This window comes from Erpetoichthys calabaricus, chromosome 2, assembly GCF_900747795.2.
Source record: "Erpetoichthys calabaricus chromosome 2, fErpCal1.3, whole genome shotgun sequence".
Lineage (NCBI taxonomy): Eukaryota > Metazoa > Chordata > Cladistia > Polypteriformes > Polypteridae > Erpetoichthys > Erpetoichthys calabaricus.
In genome coordinates, this window is record NC_041395.2 from 285161787 (window position 1) to 285178485 (window position 16699).

Consider the following 16699-nt stretch of genomic DNA (forward strand, 5'->3'; position numbering starts at 1 on the left):
AACCCCGACACATAGGTCAAGGAGCCGAGGTAGAGGGTAATTTTTTTAATGTTAACTAGCGTGAGATCCCAGGCTGTCACTTAGAGGATTGTTTTTTTTCTTGTGCTTAAAAAGTCTTTACCAGCAGATAACAAAAATAATAACTACTAACTTTGAAAACATGGGTTTTTGAAGTATGTGGCGCTATATGTGCTCAGTCTTTCTTATTACAATGCAGTGATTTTAATTGCTTTACTATTGCTTCTGTAATGCAATTACTGTAAAGCATTACAAAATGCAATCTTTCTATAACTGTAAACTCTTGCTTTAAGTTTGAGACAGATGATCAGGATTAAAATTGCTGTACAGGTCAGTTAATATAAAATGTTTTAGGTTGAGGCATGTTATAGAGCATATTTAGTAAAATGGCAAGATGTTGAATACTAATATACAAAATATAAAATAAAATATTACAGGTAATATCCATCCATCCATCCATTGTCCAACCCGCTGAATCCGAACACAGGGTCACAGGGGTCTGCTGGAGCCAATCCCAGCCAACACAGGGCACAAGGCAGGAAACAATCCCGGGCAGGGTGCCAACTCACCGCAGGACACACACAAACACACACACACCCCAAGCACACACTAGGGCCAATTTAGAATCACCAATCCACCTAACCAGCATGTCTTTGGAATGTGGGAGGAAACCGGAGCGCCCGGAGGAAACCCACGCAGACACGGGGAGAACATGCAAACGCCACGCAGGGAGGACCCGGGAATCGAACCCAGGTCCCCAGATCTCCCAACTGCGAGGCAGCAGCGCTACCCACTGCGCCACCGTGCCGCCCTACAGGTAATATGAAATTAGAAATTTCTTAGTGATTTTTCAAGATTCCTTTTTTACACTGCCTTTCTATGTAATGTGCCTTTATATGTAAAAGTCTATAGATCTGCAGACATCTTCAGGAAGTTTATCACTTGTGAAAAGGGGGGAATTAAATTAGATAGATAGATAGATAGATAGATAGATAGATAGATAGATAGATAGATACCTTATTAATCCCCAAGGGGAAATTCACAATTAGGAATAGTGAATAATTCATTATTAAGAATAGTGAAAGCAGGTTTCAGAATAAGAAGTTGCAATTTTGCTGTCGAAAAAGTGAGAAACTGACCGTATGACAAGGAAAAGAGACACCTAATATCCTGTATTTAAAAATAAAGCTGCCAGAGTATCTTCTTCAGAACAATGTCATAGTGAAACCATTTTTGGTTTCCAAAAGTACCATCCATGTGAGGGTTCCAGAAGGACTGCCAGTTTCTTGTAAGTGAATGGTAAGTGTTTCCCTCATGCTCTGCTCACTAGTCTTTCCCCAAAGCTCTTTAATCAGTTTCTCAAAGGCTTGAGAAAAGATCAGTGAGAAGCAAGAATCTCACACTGGTAAAACAAAACCACATCCCAAACAAAACTTCCCTTGAAAAGGTGTGGTTGTGTAAAGTTATGAATAAAGTTGCCATTTAAAATACGGATCTGATGGGAAACAAATTGAATTATGAAATAATGACGGCAATTGAAATATTAATGTAGGAAAATTGTAATACATGAAGTGTGCAGGAAATGTCTGAGAAACCTAAAACCCAGTTTCTAGTTGCATATCCAATGGAAACCAAAAACAAAAAACACTGCAGTGATTATATTATTAACACTTCCATCCATCCATTTTCCAACCCGCTGAATCCAAACACAGGGTCACAGGGGTCCGCTGGAACCAATCCCGGGCAGGGTGCCAACCCACCGCAGGACACACACAAACACCAAGCACACACTAGGGCCAATTTAGAATCGCCAATCCACCTAACCTGCATGAATTTGGACTGTGGGAGGAAACTGGAGCGCCCGGAGGAAACCCACGCAGACACGGGGAGTGTCAAGATAAGTAATTGTTAAACACTTCCTTATATGAAAGTTGATGTTAACTTCTTGTAATTGAGGGATGATCCCTAACTCGCGGGAGAGACATGGCAGTTGTAAGAAAGATGGCTGACCTGTAAATGAACCACTAGAGTAATTCATTAGTAAAGACTTTATTTAAATAAATCTTTCTGTGTTACTTTCAACTGCATTAAAGTCACATATTACAGAACCCAAAGAACATGACATGGTGTCAGAAGCGGTGCAGTTGAAGTAGATACGTGTCCTGCGAAGCATTTGTTTTTTCTCGAAAAAAAAAAAAGAAAGAGAAGAAAAGAAAATAAGACGTTGTTAAAATGGAGAAGCTACAGCCACCTCCTAGCCTTCAGCTTTCAGGTAACCTTGCCGAGAACTGGAAACGGTTTAAACAACGCTTCGAAGTATATTTAGCGGCAATTGGTGCAGATGAAAAAAGCGACAAAATGAAAACGTGCATTTTGTTACATATAATTGGGGAGGAAGCGCTGGAAATTTATAACAACTTTCAGTTTGATCAGGGAGAACATATGAAGTTAGACGTTATACTGGATAAATTTGAAAGATACTGCATTCCAAAACGGAACGTCACTTTCGAAAGGCACAAGTTTTTTACTTGTATACAGAAGCAAGGTGAAACGATTGATCAGTACGTTACCGAGTTGCGCACACGGAGTAAAACATGCGAATTTGGAGAGTTAACAGAATCTTTAATAAAAGACAGGATCGTCTGCGGAATTCCAGATAACGCACTCAGAGAAAGGTTACTAAGAGAGCTGGATTTGGATTTGGAAAAAACAGTAAGAATATGTAGGGCAGCCGAAACAATCAAGGTACAAGTAAAAGAAATGTGTAATGAAGTAAACGCAGTACACGTGCTGAACAAAAAAGGAAAGAACAAAATGCAGTTAAATACAGAGGAAAATAAAAGTGGAAATAAAACAATATACAGCACAAAACAGGCATGTGGACGTTGTGGATCACATCATGCTCCCAGACAGTGCCCAGCATACAATAAAGTTTGTAAAAAATGTGGGAAGAATAACCATTTTGCTCGCTGCTGTAAATCACAAGTGAAACCAAGTCAAGTGCACACTGTAGAAGAAACTGAAGTTGAGGAATTTTATATAGATGCATTGACTGAAGTAAATGGGAGAAGGAAAGAATGGATTCTGCCAGTTCAAGTGAACAATGCCATTATTTCATTTAAATTAGATACTGGGGCGCAAGTGAACATTATGCCTGAAAATGAATATAGAAAACTGCAGCCCAGACCAAGTCTGCAAGAAACAGAAATAAAAATTACTGGATATTCAGGAATGCAAATACCTGTTACAGGGCAATGTGTAGCTTGTGTTAAGTACAAAAACAAAAAATACTCACTGGTATTTGTGGTCGTGCCAAAGAGGGTTCAGGCAATTTTAGGACTGTCTGCTTGTGAGAAAATGAACTTGATTGAAAGAGTGCTTACTATTAACATAGAGGACAATACTGAATATGAAGCACTGCTCCAAAAATATAGTGATCTATTTTTGGGACTAGGTTGTCTTCCGGGGGAACACAAGATAATCACAGACAAAAATGTATCTCCTGTCATACACCCCTGCAGAAAGGTCCCATTTGCCCTGAAAGAGAAATTAGCAGAGGAACTAGACAGAATGGAGAGCTTGCAAGTAATCAAGAAAATCAATGAACCTACTGAATGGGTAAACTCGCTGGTTATTGTAGAAAAGAAAGATGGAAAATTAAGAATATGTTTAGATCCCAGAGACCTGAATCGAGCCATCAAGAGGGAACATTTCAAACTTCCAACAAGAGAAGAAATTATGGCACAGTTTGCAAATGCAAAATATTTCAGTAAACTAGATGCTTCATCAGGATTTTGGCAACTAAAATTGGATGAGTCTAGTTCTAAATTATGCACATTTAATACTCCATTTGGCAGATATCAATTTCTGAGATTGCCTTTTGGCATAGCATCGGCGCCAGAGGTCTATCACAAAACAATTCATATGATTTTTGAACATTTTGATGGAGTTGACACCTCCATGGATGATATAATTGTATGGGGTTCATCAAAGGAAGAGCATGATGAAAGGCTGAAGAAAGTGTTGGATGCTACCAGAACAGCAAATTTAAAGTTAAACAAAGGAAAATGTTTGGTAGGCGTTCAGGAACTAACATTTTTAGGAGATATTCTTAGCAGTGAAGGAGTAAAACCTGATAAATCAAAAGTATCTGCTATTGAAAACATGCCAAGACCTCAGTGTAAGAAAGATATACAGAGATTTATAGGTATGGTAAATTATCAGGCAAAATTTATTCCAAATCTGTCAAATATATTGGCACCTCTTAGACAACTGACAGAAAAAAATGTGGAATGGACTTGGAACTATGAACAAGAAACGGCCTGGAATGAAGTCAAGAAACTACTAATAAAAGAGCCGGTTTTAAAGTTCTATGATCCGCATAAACCAATCAAAATTTCATCTGATGCCTCACAATCTGGATTAGGAGCTGTACTACTACAAAAGCATGATGAAACATGGCAGCCAGTTGCATATGCATCTAGATCTCTTACTGGAGCCGAGACTAGATATGCACAAATAGAGAAGGAACTATTGAGTATCACTTTTGCATGTGAACGTTTTCATCAGTTTGTGTCGGGACAAGCTATAATGATTGAAACAGATCACAAACCTTTACTTGCTTTATTTAAAAAACCTCTTAATGACTGTCCACTTCGTATACAACGCATGATGATTAAACTACAGAGATATACTCTGCAGGTAACATTCACTCCTGGCAGATGGATGTTTACAGCCGACACCCTATCAAGAGCAGTAGATGAAAAGTATGGACATGAAGAAAAGAGCTCAGAAGTAATAGAGGCATATGTGGATATGGTGATAAAAGCAATGCCAGTGTCAGACAGCAAAACACAGCTTATTAGAACAGAGACAGCAAAAGATGAAGTAATGCAGATGCTGAAAGAAGTAATTGTTCAAGGATGGCCAGAAAACAAGCATAACTGCAACCCACAAGTAAGTGATTACTGGAACTGTCGAGCAGAACTTACAGTTGTTGATGGAATTATATATAAAGGTTGTAAAATAGTGATACCATTATCATTAAGAAAGCAGATGCTACAAAAAATTCATGAAGGACATCTAGGAATTGAAAAATGCAAGAAAAGGGCACGAGAAGTAATGTATTGGCCCAAGATTAATCAAGATGTAAGTAACGAAGTAGAAAGATGTTCAGTATGTTTAAAATATAGACCTAGTAATCCTTCAGAGCCATTATCACCTCATCCTGTACCAGAAAGGCCATATGAAAAAGTTGGTGTAGATTTATTTACCTGTCATGGGAAAGACTTTCTGATGGTCACTGATTACTTTTCTGCATATCCTGAAGTGTGTGCATTGAATACTACCAACAGTGAAACAGTAATAAAATGTCTGAAAGCTGTTTTTTCCAGATATGGTGTGCCAAATGTAGTTTTTAGTGACAATGGGCCACAATTTACAAGTCTTCACTTCAAGAACTTTGCAAAAGAATGGGACTTTGTACATCAAACGTCAAGTCCAAATTATCCTCAATCTAATGGACTGGTAGAAAGGTCAATTCATACAATTAAACATCTTATGAAGAAATCAAAAGAGAGTGGAAGTGATTTTTACAAAAGCCTTCTAATATATCGGAGTACACCACTTGAACATGGAGCTTCACCAGCACAGCTGCTCATGGGACGAAGACTACGATCAAACCTTCCAATGAAGCAGACTCTGCTAAAATCTGGAATGGAAGATAAAGTGCGAAAAGTGAAAGAAAACATAAACAGAAAACAAAAAATATACTTTGACAGAGGAACCAGAATTCTCCCAGAACTGGAAATAGGAGAGGAGGTTAGAATAAAGGACAGTTCAACAAACACATGGAATCTGCAAGGAGCAGTTAAGGAACAAATAGACCCTAGATCATATATTGTTGAAACAAGCGATGGTACGGTGCTTAGAAGAAATCGACGAGATATAGTCGTGGATAAAACATCAAAAGAACCTTCAAAAGTAAGCACTGAAACAGTAGAAATGACCACATCAACCAGCAGAATGTCAGAATCAGGCAGAGATTCAAGTGAGACTCTTAGAAGATCATCGAGAGTGAAACAACCACCAACAAGACTGATAGAGACCTGCTAAATGTTAATAAGTTTGTGGGACTCTTAGACCAGCACTCGTAAGAATATAATGTATATAGTTGTCAGTTGTTACTGAAAATAGCCTTGATGTTTGTAACAAATGAAAATCCTATCTAGGTGTTGTTAACTGAACAAATAGAATATTGTATTATTAGTATGATTAAAAAAAAAAAAAAAAAAAAAAAGGAAGATGTCAAGATAAGTAATTGTTAAACACTTCCTTATATGAAAGTTGATGTTAACTTCTTGTAATTGAGGGATGATCCCTAACTCGCGGGAGAGACATGGCAGTTGTAAGAAAGATGGCTGACCTGTAAATGAACCACTAGAGTAATTCATTAGTAAAGACTTTATTTAAATAAATCTTTCTGTGTTACTTTCAACTGCATTAAAGTCACATATTACAGAACCCAAAGAACATGACAGGGAGAACATGCAAACTCCACGCAGGGAGGACCCGGAAAGCGAACCCAGGTCCCCAGATCACCCAACTGCGAGGCAGCAGCGCTACCCACTGCGCCACTGTGCCGCATTTATTAACACTTGCAACTTGTTATTAAATGTGAATAAATAAATTATAGTATAAAGAGATGTTACACATGCAACTGTACAGGAAATGTGAAACTGTACTATTGATAGAAGAGGACGAGTCCTGGGACACCTTACTAAAGGGATTCAAGTGATGTCATGAGACAGTGGCAAAGGATAAAAATGACAGATTAATCATTATGACTGACCAATGAGTAAAAAAAAAAAGAAGAAGAATGTGAGTATAAACACCTCTCAGCAGTTTATTATAACAGCTGCACATTCACCTTACAGCCCAAAAATTCAACAAAAGTAGCTTAGAATATGGTGCATTGCAATACATCCAAGAACAATCTATTATACCGCCATTCTAGTAGTATAATAGGAAAAAAACAAAGTGATTACAGTGGCATGGTGATTAGGTTTCAGGTGGCTGTATTCCAATTCCAACCTCATTATTGCCTGTGTGGAATTTGCATGCCTACCCTAAGTCTACTTGAGTTTTTCTCCAGGTAGTCTTGTTATCCTTCCATATCTCAAAGCCATGCATCTAAGGTGAACGTGTACCTCTGTATCGCCTACTATGGCTCAGTGTGTGAGGGGGCCTTTGATTATGTAATGCCTGGTCCTTGACTTGTGCCTAATGCTGCCAGGTTTGGCTCCAACTCTCACAACTCTGAAACCAGAATATTAGACTATAGGCAGATGAAAATTTTGTAATATTATATAGAAGTTTACAGGTGGCCATTGCCTCATCAAGAACCGTTAGCTGCTGTTGGCATGATTTCATTTAACCCCAAAAAGCTGACTTTTCCCAGCTCTTCCTTATAAAGATGTTTAATCTTCACATAAGATATATAAAGTTTCAACCTAAGTCAAAAGGGGAAAGAAGTTATCAACATTAATTCAATATTATTTGACAAGAGCCAGTATGTAAAAATAAATTGCATTCCGCTAAGTCCTGTTTATAGGCATGTCCTAGTTCGGTTATTTTCTAAACATAGTCTTTAATTTTTGTGCTTTAAAACTTGTTACAACATTCTTGAATCACTCCTCATTACAACTATTACTAAACACCTACATTTTTTCTTCTGTTTGTGACCCATGGTTTATATTACATTGTTAGCTGCTGATGTTTTTTCTGCCTTAGTTTAGAATATATGCCATCATTTGTGTACTTTGGGTGGGTGGACACAGCTTGACAGTTCTTGGTATTTTGTATCCCAGCATAACTTCTTTTATGGGAAAGACGATTGAGTTATAAAAGCCACTTTTTGTAGCCAGCTAAGAATGGACATGGTTTCTGATCATCAAAAACATAGACGTTTTAAGTGATTTCAAATTAAGGTTTGTGAGAAGGAGGTGTGCAGGTACAGAATATGTTGTGGGAGCTACATAAATGTCAGAAAGACACTGTTCAAAGAGTTAACGTATCGAGGAAAAGAAACCTACTTGTCTAATCATTGTGTTATTGACAGATTATATATTTCAAATGAATACACCACAAACAGGATTAAAGTGGTGTCAAGGTCTTTCTTTTACAGTTTCATAGTATAGTTACACATTAATGTAACAAATGAGAATTTAAAATTACAACATTCTACCACAGCAATACTTGGAATACACACAGGATCTAACACCATACTGTAACCAAACAAAAAAGAGGCTGAAGATGATGGAGAGGAATGTCAAACTTTGTTTTTTATTTTGCTTTCCGCACTGACAGCTGCTGTTGTAGCTCTTGTGCAGCCCAACGCTCATATGCATGCTGACAGACTCACAGCCTCAATAGAGTCTGTTCCACAAGTCTCACCCTCTTTCCTTGTATGCCATGCCAGGAGATGCTCACACCTCTGTAAGTCTAATACAACTTGGATAAAATACATAATGGACAGGGAACTCTGTCTAGTAAAACGATGTACATCTGAAGGAAGCAAATCATCCAACGTGGATTCAGCAAACAAGTCTGAACTACAATACGAATTCCACAGTATGGCCTAGGGACATTGCCTCTCCATTACATTAGTCTTTGCAGCAAACTTTATTTCCTGACCACGTTGTACACACAGTGACTAGATGTGTAACAAAATATTATGATGAATATGCCACTTTGATCCCCTCACAAAATTGTTCCCTTTGCACCAACTCCTGTGGCATTGGCACCATCAGATGTAGCTTGCCATCTTCTGTTTTATGTTGGGACATATTTGACTTTTACACACTCTTGCTCCGAGTCTTCCAGATCTCTGGAACCACAGTCTCTGATTAGCTGCCCTCCTCCTTACATTGTAATGTAGATACTCTCTACATTTCCAATGACATGGCGTCTTTCTTGCCCAGTGGCTCTGCCTTTTCTTGTAATGCTGCTAGCACACTCCCTTCCTTCTCTTTCTTTTGCTAGCATAATACTCTTCTTCCCCTTGCTGGCATGCTGTGGTTCTTCTTATAAGTGAACCGCAGCTCCTGAAATCTTTTTCCTTGGCAGTCCAAATAATACCTGCGTTCTTCAAGTACTGCTCTTAGGTAGTTAAGCCCTGAGTCACACCATAACACGGCAATGCTGCTTCAGATGTTTGCCCTCAAAAACTATTTTGTGACTTGTTAGAGTGACAGGTAGCTCACCTACTAATTTATCTACTTGTGTTCTTCTCTTTTATTTTTTCATTCTGATTTGGCTTCACTTTCTCTGTGTTGTCATCTTCTCGTGAATGACTACTTTCACATACTCTTAAAAATAATTGTTCTTTAATGGAACTTTAAGGTTCTTTACTGGTGTATGTGGTTCCTTGTAAAACTATTGCTTGACAAAGCACCATTTCATTCTGTGAGGGTTCTTTGCATATAAAGTTTGTTCAGTCTGAACCTGGTGAAATCTTTAATGTATAGTAGGCTACATGGCAGGACAATAACAGATTAAGAAAACCTGGATTAGCCTTTATTACTATACATATGCAGCAAGAGTCCTTTTAAATTTAGGACCCATTGGTATTTCACAATTCTGTTACCATCTATTTATAGTTATTTACTGTATGGAGCCTGTTATGGATCTAAATAAATAAAGGTTCCTCCTAGAATCTTCATGTGGATGGGCCGTTTGGGATCCCAAACTGAAACTGGTTCTGTGTGCTTTGGAAAACTTACTAATACAGGTATCCATCCATCCATCCATTTCCCAACCCGCTGAATCCGAACACAGGGTCACGGGGGTCTGCTGGAGCCAATCCCAGCCAACACAGGGCACAAGGCAGGAACCAATCCTGGGCAGGATGCCAACCCACTGCAGGACACACACAAACACACCCACACACCAAGCACACACTAGGGCCAATTTAGAATCGCCAATCCACCTAACCTGCATGTCTTTGGACTGTGGGAGGAAACCGGAGCGCCCGGAGGAAACCCACGCAGACACGGGGAGAACATGCAAACGCCACGCAGGGAGGACCCGGGAAGCGAACCCAGGTCCCCAGATCTCCCAACTGCGAGGCAGCAGCACTACCCACTGTGCCACCGTGCCGCCCCTAATACAGGTATGTAGAATAAAATTGAAATCTTTTGTTTATGGTAGTCTACACAGGATACTAACAGATTAAGAAAACATGGACTTTAGCTGTGTTGTTCTAAGCATCGAGAACCCTTTTAAAATCATGACCAACTGGTATTTCATAAATCTGTTACCATCTGTTCATGGTGATTTACTTTAAGGAGCCTGTTACAGATCTAAATGAATAAAGGGTCTTTCTGGAACCATCATGGGGATGGGTCTTTTGACAAATAAAATTGTTTTCCTATGGCATTGCTCTGAAGATCTGCTCTGGCACCTCTATTTTTAAGAGTCTACTCTTCTACCCTGATTCGTATGTTTAGTTTGAAGACAAATCTTTGCTTATTTATGGCCATGTGTCAGTGTGTAATTTAGAATTAAGAGATGAATCTAGCCTTATTAGTGAAGAGTATTTGTTTTATTGTAAGCAAGCATCTAGTATTCACCTCCCACTTTGTTGTAGGCATCATGCATCTCTCCCTCACACAAGGGGCTGTACCCTCTCTTTCAACTTCCTGCAGTGTGTGACTCTCCTTTTCACATGGATATGGATGAAAAACCATAGGAAGTGTGCTGACCTTCTTCTCTCATGAACTCACATCCTTGAGGAGAATACTGCACAGCCTGCATCCCTCTCTGCTGTACTGTACATAGTGTTTCTCTTCTCTACTTGAAAGGGGCTAAATGGGCATGTGCAGCTGCACACATTTGCTGTGATATGACTCTCCCTATTGCCATCAAAGACGTTCAGGCTTGCTTCCCCCTGCTTGTGGCCCTCACCCATCGAAGTGAGAATTTCATTAGTGTGCCAGATGGTTTCAGTGCTTTCCAGCTCTTCTACCAAGCATTTGAGCACAAGAGCCTTTGGTTAAAATGCGACCAAACCACAATAACCTCATCTGCTCATCTACACACAGTTGCAGAGCCTGAAGAAGAACTCTTTAGCATCAGTGCCTAGTGGCCTGCCACCTCTTCTGGAACATTTTAAAAAAAACTTCATACCATTGTAAGTGTAGTTCTACATCTTTTCATCATTACTTTACATTCATCCCTCGATTAATTAATTGTCTAAAATCACTTATACCAAAACAGTATTACATGGGGCCAGAAACTATCCTGTAAGCCAGACCATCACAGGTAGCACTCAGACTCACACTCATCTCTGAGATAGGAGTGTAAGTTGGAATACTGGAGAAATCCTAGGAGAACACAAAAATACTAGTAATGCTCCTTTGCAAACATTGGGAAGTGAAAATTACTTTTTGGATGCATTGCTGACCAGTACCACCACATATTTCATATGAAATATAGCAGCTGACTTTGTAGAATATTTTTAATTAGGATATTGTATAAAGATTGTATTGGATATTGTATTTAACTCTGTAAAGTTCAAGTGAAAAGTGTGACCAAGAGTTGCATTTGCTTAATGTCATAAAAACTTCCATCCATCCATCCATTTTCCAACCCGCTGAATCCGAACACAGGGTCACGGGGGTCTGCTGGTGCCAATCCCAGCCAACACAGGGCAGGAACCAATCCTGGGCAGGGTGCCAACCCACTGCAGGACACACACAAACACACCCACACACCAAGCACACACTAGGGCCAATTTAGAATCACCAATCCACCTAACCTGCATGTCTTTGGACTGTGGGAGGAAACCGGAGCGCCCGGAGGAAACCCACGCAGACACGGGGAGAACATGCAAACTCCACGCAGGGAGGACCCGGGAAGCGAACCCAGGTCCCCAGATCTCCCAACTGCGAGGCAGCAGCGCTACCCACTGCGCCACCGTGCCGCCTGTCATAAAAACTTTTGAATTTGAAAGCCTAAATCATATAAGTATTTAGACATTACTGTTCCCTTGTAGTCAACATTAAGTTATTGAGTAGTTTGCTATTAAGAAGTTGCTAAATCAAAAAAGGAGGTGCACTCTTGAAAAATAAAGGTGCCAAAGTGGCTCCAGAGCAATGCCATAGGGGAACTAATTTTAGTTCTAAAAATACCCATCCTCATCAGGAAGGTTCTAGAAAGAACCATGTATTTATTAAGATCCGTGGCAGGCTCCATGCAGTAAATAACCGGGAACAGATGGCAACAGGTTTTTGAAATACCAATAAGCTGGAATTTTAAAATGACTCTTGCTGCACACAATAAGGCTAATTCTAGGTTTTCTTAATCTGATAATGTCCCACTAGGTAGTCTACCATACATTATGAAGTTTTTCAAAACACAAAAAAAACAACTTTATATGCAAATAAACCCATCCCAGAATTAAGTGATTATTTGTCAAGCCATGGACCACAACCCAATAAATAACCATAACGTACACATTAAAGAACCAGTTTTTTAAGAGTAATGATCAGCTTCGTGATGCCATGCAGCACAACGCATTCGTTCTCTATGTATGGCACACTTGCTCCACTTAGGTCTCGCTTTGATCCGATCCTGATGAACATTCAGATGTTGTATATAAGCAGGTCTACTCGTTTTGTTCACTTTGTGTCTTTATTCACTTGAGCCATCTTACGTGCAGCGAAGGCTGCCAAATGTATTTTTTGCTTATCCACGCAAATACGAGTGCTAGAGGAGTTAATAATAGACCACGTTAGAACCGTTTCAAAACTGGAAAACAGTGAAAAAAGAATTATTGTGTTATTGTTATTTATTACATGTGCTGCTAATTTTTCCTAATAATTGGTCGATTCCTCAATGCTTTGAACACGCTTAATATAATCTTAGCGTCCCAGTGAGTATTTTCGCGCAAAGCAAGCACAAGCCTTGAACGAGGAGCAGTCCATTGTAAGGCACACTCAAACACACACACACAAACACTCACACAGAGATTCACACACACGCACACGCACGCCTCTCATGCACATATTTCAAGAATGGAAGAAAACCAGCAAGCATAATTATCAGACCTATATTGTACTCATTGTAATCAGGAGACTCCATGTTGGTCCATTGTAGGATCAGATGAGAAGCTAAATTTCGAAATTGACTTGACTTTACATGAACACTAAATGAGTTCCTTATATTTTAACTGAAAGGTTTTCGGCATTCAACCGTATATTTTTTCGTCAATGTGCTGCCTACGTGCAGATGGACGTATCCATATTTTCAGCTTAAAAAACTCAACACTAAAGGCAGCAGTAATTTGTAAGATAAACATTTAGAGCATACAGTAATTGATTTGCAATTTCCTTGTTTCTTTGTCAAAGGCAGTCCTTGATAAGCGCCATCACATTAGATTTTGATTTAGTCCGAAACTGTTAAAGAACCAGTGCACGTTGTTATCGTATTACAGCTTGCCAAATACATTAAAAGACACCAGAAAACACAGAGTGTAACAAAAGTTACTGACACTCTGAGGTTCAAAAACGCTCTCAAAATTCTCAACCTATATTCTTAAGCGACTTGTATATTCATAGTTTAAATATGTAAGTGTTCATTTGTACTGCATTAGGTGTAGTTTTGGGCTGGGTTATCATTTTTACGAGAATTATGTTTATATGTTTAAAACCCGATTTTCATCAGAGATTTCCTGGTTAACGGTTTGCCTTAGAAAAATTAAGTGCTAAATAGTGCACAACTTATTAAAAATAAAATTGCAACAAAACTGAGCCCATATCTGACATCGAAGACCACCCAAAAACGGAGGCAAATTTGTCATCCTAAGTAATGATACAGTCAAGTCTTCCTCTTCTCGGAGGATCCTTGATGTGATTTCTGATTCATGTGTTTGCTGTTCATCTCACATAAATTATGCTTTTCTTTTCTGCTAACTCTAAGCGGACCTCCGTATCCGCGCGTTCCTATCGTTTCTCACACTGAACACACTGTCTATGACTTCATCACATTGCTCACCGTGCCCTGTAATTCTCAACTGGAGAATGTTTAATTTACAGTTAGCTCTGTTTTAGGAGTCTTCGCTCACAAAAGTGAACACGCGGCACAATTGTTTAGTTTTCGCTGCCATATGTGGAATCGCAATCTGCTCGTAACCTATAGGCTTCACTTTTGTATACCTGACAACGTCAGTACTTCCTGCATTACTTACTACAGGCAGGGTTGATGCAGCAAATCTTGTAATTACAACAATAATGTTCTATGGATCACAGAGCGTTCACTTTTCTTGCATCTTTAAGGACATCCTTAAGGTTACCGTGCTTACATCCTCTTCGTTGACAGCCGACAATCACACTATTGCTCACAGTCCCTCAGTTAAATGAGTTTAAAGAAATCTTTATTTCTAGCTCTGTTTTTAGTCGTACTCACATTTTACTTGTGCAAACCAGAACTTCGTTTTTCATTTGTATATTTTACCTATGATTTTTGTATTTGGTCTTGATGATGCTGATATTAGCTTCTTAGCTCTTCCTCTGTAGATGTATTCTGATGCTTTTTTTTAAATATCCTGAAAACGTTATGAGCATCGGAGGGGCGCTTTATATCTTCAATTTATTATATTACGATTATTTGAAGACTTTTTAAAGCTTCGTCTCGAAATGTGAGATATAATTCAACCACTAATTGTGAAAATAAACAGCCGTGCAGTAACTGATTTGGTGGCTCAGGTGGCCGATGCTATTTAATTCAAACACCTACAACAAAAACTACAGAGAAAAGAGTGGGAGTTATAGATGTTTAAGTATGTTTAAGTAAAAGTCACCTATCCTAAAAAGAGAATGCAATGATAAAGAAACAGAAACTTACACTGGCGTCTTTTAACCGTAATTCATACCCTATCCCTGCGAACATCCGTTCAGTATGACCACTATACTCCTTTCTTTTAGTATGCCGCTGACGAAAATGTGACTGATGACGATAAAGATCGCCTACAAGACTCAGTGGCTGCTTTTGGCAGGAGACTCCACAGGGGGTCGTGCTGCGGTCTCTCGTACTCATACTTTCCATGAGTTTATATCTGCATGTGTGAAGGTTATACATTTTCCATCCATCCATCCATTATCCAACCCGCTGAATACGAACACAGGGTCACGGGGGTCTGCTGGAGCCAACCCCAGCCAACACAGGGCACAAGGCAGGAACCAATCCCGGGCAGGGTGCCAACCCACCGCAGGACTATACATTTTCCTGATTTTTTTTTTCTGCTTTCCTTCGAGCGCTCCAGTACGGAAGCTCTGAACCGCACAGTGAAAAATAAATGATGGGATAACCCTTATCAAAAGTGCGTGCCATACTGATTTGTGATTCTGGATTGTGTGGATCGTGAGTGAATGGTGCGAGCTGGGCCTCTGCTTTGAGATATTTCGAGGATGTCAGGTTACGCATTTGTCAGCAATATAAAGCGAGGCGCAGTGTCAGTTAAGACAGCTCGGACTCGGAAGTCGTGCCTTCATTTTAGAATGGACTGTGGCTACCCAGGTACCGCATGGATCAGTTATTACCGTGCACAAAAACGGAGAACATGCGCTATTTGAGTTTATATTGGCAAGAAAAAGTACGTGGACCCTTGGGAAGAGACCGCATTTATGTATAAATTTGTCTTAAAATATGGTCAGATCCTTATCAAAGTCAGGATAATGTTTTAACTAATAACGTAGAAAGTATTACATTAAGTTCTTGTAAATACTGAATTCATAATTCAAACATTCGGTGTAGGTTGGAAAAAGTGTGTGAACCCATAGGGTGAACTAAAAGGAGCAGACAATCCTGGAGTCCAAATCAAGGAGATGAGATTGAAGGTGTGGTTTAGAGATACCTTGACCTAGTCACAAGAAGCATCAGCTGATGTGAACAGTGCCTTCCAAAATAGATCACAGAAGGTCTACAGTCAAGAATAGTTAATTTGAGTAAAGCTGGACAGGGTTACACAGTCTTTTCAAAGAATTTACATATTTGTCAGTCCACAGTAAGACAAACTGTGTTAAAGTGGATTTAGTAATGTGACTGCTCTTTCTAGAAGTGGGTGCCAGCCAAAGTAACTTGAAAGGCACAACAGTGAGGTAAACAATAACTAATGGCTGAAGGCTTGAAAGAATCACTGAAACAGGTTAACAACAATGTTATTGAGTCTATCATACACAAAACATTGAAAAAAACCATAGTGTCCATGGCAAAACACCAAGGAATAAGCCACTGCTCTTCAGGAAAAAAGAGCATCAATGCACACCTGCAGTTTGCCAAAGACCATCTTGACACTCCATAATGCAATTGAGAAAATATTTTGTGGACTGATGAAACTAAAGTTGAATTTTTCAGGAGGAATATGCAGCAGTACATATAGCGTTCCAACATAAAAAAAAATCATCTCAATGGTTAACTACATTGGTGGGAGTATTGTAATTTGGGACTGCTTTGCTGATTCAGGGCCTAAACATCTTACAATCTTTGAGGGAAAAATGAATTCCCAAATTTATCAAGGTATCCTGTAAAATAATGTCAGGGTGGCTATCTGCCAGCTGAAGAATGACTTTAAACATCAAAGTAAATCTACTGCAGAATGACTTCACAGCCCAGACCTTAACTC